A 5000-nucleotide genomic window follows, 5' to 3' on the forward strand; every position below is an offset into this window, starting at 1 on the left:
CGCACGAGCACGCACGAGGCGGTCGCACGCCTTCGGCTCGCCCCACCGGCAGGACGTCCCACGATACATGCCAGTTAAACACCGACGGGCGGTGAACCAACAGCGTGGGACACAAATCCAACTACGAGCTTTTTAACCGCAACAACTTTAATATACGCTATTGGAGCTGGAATTACCGCGGCTGCTGGCACCAGACTTGCCCTCCAATAGATACTCGTTAAAGGATTTAAAGTGTACTCATTCCGATTACGGGGCCTCGGATGAGTCCCGTATCGTTATTTTTCGTCACTACCTCCCCGTGCCGGGAGTGGGTAATTTGCGCGCCTGCTGCCTTCCTTGGATGTGGTAGCCGTTTCTCAGGCTCCCTCTCCGGAATCGAACCCTGATTCCCCGTTACCCGTTACAACCATGGTAGGCGCAGAACCTACCATCGACAGTTGATAAGGCAGACATTTGAAAGATGCGTCGCCGGTACGAGGACCGTGCGATCAGCCCAAAGTTATTCAGAGTCACCAAGGCAAACGGACCGGACGAGCCGACCGATTGGTTTTGATCTAATAAAAGCGTCCCTTCCATCTCTGGTCGGGACTCTGTTTGCATGTATTAGCTCTAGAATTACCACAGTTATCCAAGTAACGTGGGTACGATCTAAGGAACCATAACTGATTTAATGAGCCATTCGCGGTTTCACCTTAATGCGGCTTGTACTGAGACATGCATGGCTTAATCTTTGAGACAAGCATATGACTACTGGCAGGATCAACCAGGGAGCTGCGTCAACTAGAGCTGAGCAGCCGGCCGCCCGGGAGTGTGTCCCGGGGGCCCGCGCGAACACGCAAGCGTCCGCTCAATCATTCTGCAAACAGGAGGAGGCTGAGCTCCCCTGCACAATACACCTCGAAACCCTCTCAGGTCCCGGCGGCGCGCAGCGCCGTCCCAAGTACTTGGTCGGGTTCGAGAGAGGCGCAATCGCCCGGAGTTAGGCGAGTAGACGCTTTCGGTGCGACCACCCGTGCTCCCAACTGAGCTTGCCGCTGCCGACAGAGGCCCGGGAGCGTGCTGTCGTGGCATTGCCGGCGGGAGACAACACGCGCCACCTACGGTGACCGGCAGCTCCAACGCCAGCGCCACAGAAGGACAAAAGCCCCACTTGGGTGCCGAAGCGAACTCTCCCAGCACAGCGCACGCGCCAACACATCCGCACAGCTGCGATACAAACCACCAGCGAGAACCGCTGGGGCGACCGAGCAGCAGACGGCGTCGCGGCGCCGAGCGCCGGGCGGCGGCGCATCCTCAACGCACACAGTCCTCAATCGGACCAGCACACTGAAGATGTCCACCGCGCTTCGCACCGGGCCCGCGAGGACCTACTTTGGCCGCACGGCGCCGCGCGCAGGGTGCGCCGGCGCGCAGCTGCGACGCCTGCCGCGTCCGTCGGCCGGCGCGCCTGCCACTGGCCGCCCCCACCAGCCGGCTGTAGCGCGTGCGCCCACGCACCGCGCGGCCAGCACGCCGGGAGGCGCCCCCTCACCGGCCGGGGACGGTCCCACCCAGCCACCGCCGCGTATCGCTTCACACCCAGATGCCGTTCAGTTTCGTCGGCATGGTGGGTATCGCTGGAACAACCGGTTCGTACCTCAACCTATCGTCGCCATCACCGATTCACCCCTAGCGAGAACAACCGCACCACAACAGGTTACCATTTGTTCATTTGCGTAACTTCACCAGAAAACGCAGGCGTCCATCGCCATTTGCAACTTCAACGATTATTGCATGCCTGTGTCAGGTGTCACGCCACACTACGTCTGCCCACATACACGCAACAAAATGTGCACGCCTAGACAATACGTGGAAGGTGGCCCCCGTACGTATGCGATGTCCATTGCTCGAACGACTGTCAACCGGCCTCTGTAGCATGTCGCAGATATGGAACGCGGTGCACCATGCCATCACGGTGTGTGAGGAGAGACGACTAGGTCCGAATACATCAACAGACAGCTCATGCTGATCGCCATCCACGGCGTCCGTTCCTCCCACACGTCTCTATGGCGTACCACACTGCAATCCAGCTCTCATAGGGAGACGACACGTAGCTGCGTGCACAATATTTGCACTGTATGGTCCGCCGTTTTTGGGCGCAGTCGTTGTACGGTCACACATGTGCCACGATGTATCATTCGGTACATAAGGACGAATGTGCAGTACAGATTGTGGTTTACGCGTACGACATTAGCGGACGGTTGACACAGGCCGCACCACAACGTAGCCTGAGTACGTCGCATGCGAAGGGCATTGAACATGCAAACTTCTCACCAACCAGCTTGCGAAGGCAGGGGGGCAAGGTGGGGACGTGGGGAGGGGCGGCATGTACGTCCTGCTGCCATCCACATTACAGTGTACAGCAGGAGCATGTGGAAAGTCAGCAAGACTTGCAAGGTGTTTAACATGAAGCGATACACAGGGGAGCGGGCAGTGCGAGTAGCGAACTATATTGCGAGGGTTGCGGGTGGGCAACACTACACTAATTGAACGAGTCGTATAACAATTACAGAGCAGGTTTAGGCGACAACATGGGTTACGTTAGGGGACAACGTGGGTTACGTTAGGGGACAACGTGGGTTACTTTAGGGGACAACGTGGGTTAGGTTAAGGCACAACGTGGGTTAGGTTAAGGCACAACGTGGGTTAGGTTAAGGCACAACGTGGGTTAGGTTAAGGCACAACGTGGGTTAGGTTAAGGCACAACGTGGGTTAGGTTAAGGCACAACGTGGGTTAGGTTAAGGCACAACATGGGTTAGGTTAAGGCACAACATGGGTTAGGTTAAGGCACAACATGGGTTAGGTTAAGGCACAACGTGGGTTAGGTTAAGGCACAACGTGGGTTAGGTTAAGGCACAACGTGGGTTAGGTTAAGGCACAACATGGGTTAGGTTAAGGCACAACATGGGTTAGGTTAAGGCACAACATGGGTTAGGTTAAGGCACAACATGGGTTAGGTTAAGGCACAACATGGGTTAGGTTAAGGCACAACATGGGTTAGGTTAAGGCACAACATGGGTTAGGTTAAGGCACAACATGGGTTAGGTTAAGGCACAACGTGGGTTAGGTTAAGGCACAACGTGGGTTAGGTTAAGGCACAACATGGGTTAGGTTAAGGCACAACATGGGTTAGGTTAAGGCACAACATGGGTTAGGTTAAGGCACAACATGGGTTAGGTTAAGGCACAACATGGGTTAGGTTAAGGTACAACATGGGTTAGGTTAAGGTACAACATGGGTTAGGTTAAGGTACAACATGGGTTAGGTTAAGGTACAACATGGGTTAGGTTAAGGTACAACATGGGTTAGGTTAAGGTACAACATGGGTTAGGTTAAGGTACAACATGGGTTAGGTTAAGGTACAACATGGGTTAGGTTAAGGTACAACATGGGTTAGGTTAAGGTACAACATGGGTTAGGTTAAGGTACAACATAGGTTAGGTTAAGGTACAACATAGGTTAGGTTAAGGTACAACATAGGTTAGGTTAAGGTACAACATAGGTTAGGTTAAGGTACAACATAGGTTAGGTTAAGGTACAACATAGGTTAGGTTAAGGTACAACATAGGTTAGGTTAAGGTACAACATAGGTTAGGTTAAGGTACAACATAGGTTAGGTTAAGGTACAACATAGGTTAGGTTAAGGTACAACATAGGTTAGGTTAAGGTACAACATAGGTTAGGTTAAGGTACAACATAGGTTAGGTTAAGGTACAACATAGGTTAGGTTAGGTTAGGTTAGGTTACACGTTGTTGTAAGGAAAGGTGTAGGGGGGGGGGGCGGGGGCGGCAGGTTCGTTGATAGTGATTATAGTAAGTGAATGCTTGTGACATGATCAGATTTGTCACGTCAGGATGCACCTTTGGCTTATTAGAGGCGGCGCTCCAATTCTATGCTTGTGTGAGACCTGTGTCTTTGACTCATGTCATTGTTTGTGCGCTGTGACAGGAGGTACTATTGTGATGTTGGGTGCACCGTTGTATAGGACATGTGTGGGTGTTGGTGCCTGGTCTGCGCAATGGTGGATGTCGAAAGGCTGGGATATTGTATTTTCCGCATGGACCTCCTGGTCTGGTTGTGATAGTGTGGATTGTGTAATGTGGCGGAGAAGATGCACTGGATGTTGTTCCATGCTGGTGCTTACATATTGTATGTGCGCCTGTTAGAAGCAGAGAGTGGTGCGTGATCAGAGTGTCTGGCTGACGTGTGGTTCCCATTGTGGGCAGACTCTTTCAGCATGTATACGGACAGTTGTGTATATTTGCTGTAGTTTGATGGCTCTGCATTGATTACTAATCAGCGCCGTGTGTACGGGTAATCTGGTTCCAGTCCAAAATGTTCCATCTGTGTACATTAGTGACAAAGACTCCCCCCATGCAGTGGGGCTCGGTCTGTTATAGCTCTTCCGCGTAATATATTTGCCCCACGTTTTTGCGACTGCGAGTGCGAGTGCAACGCGCATGGGGACCGACATGCTGATGGCTCGGTATCGGACGCCGTACAGTGAGCAACGCGATCGCGTCTCTCGCTCGTAAGTGGTACAGGTCGCGGCTCATGTATAGGGACAGCGGGAATGTCGCATATTGGAAATAACTCTTCATGAAACGCAAGTTATAGGGGTGGATTGCACTTTACGAGTGCGGGAAACTTCCGCCGTTCATCCGCTGGAGGTGCGCGTGTGGCGGTTGGGGTGGTGCACGAACGGGTGCGGGTGGAGTCATTGCCGGTCCACGGCTTCGTGCGGCAGAGCCACTGGAGATTGGGTGCTATGGTCGACAGAGGCTGCAGGCTTTGTGGGTGGCGTCGAAAGGCGGGCACTGTGGCGCCATCGCTGTCTTAATCGGCTTGGCGTCGCATAGATGGCGGTATCGTCGTTGGAGGAGGTCATGTTGCGGGAGACCTACAGATGGCGGTATGTTTTGTGGTGCGGACGTAGTGTTGTCCGATGCGCATAGATGG

General features: G+C 53.4%; 1 non-coding gene across 1 annotated transcript in view; it reads right to left on the reverse strand.

Annotated features, from left to right (window-relative positions):
• The window catches only part of LOC124746596, a 1909-nt gene extending 1139 nt beyond the window's left edge, over positions 1 to 770 (reverse strand). The window contains exon 1 of the ribosomal RNA XR_007011400.1: positions 1 to 770. This exon is cut by the window's left edge and continues 1139 nt beyond it. This is a non-coding gene — a ribosomal RNA (small subunit ribosomal RNA).
• Between the last annotated feature and the right edge of the window lie 4230 nt (positions 771 to 5000).

This window comes from Schistocerca piceifrons, unplaced genomic scaffold (genome assembly GCF_021461385.2).
Source record: "Schistocerca piceifrons isolate TAMUIC-IGC-003096 unplaced genomic scaffold, iqSchPice1.1 HiC_scaffold_36, whole genome shotgun sequence".
Classification (NCBI taxonomy): Eukaryota; Metazoa; Arthropoda; class Insecta; order Orthoptera; family Acrididae; genus Schistocerca; species Schistocerca piceifrons.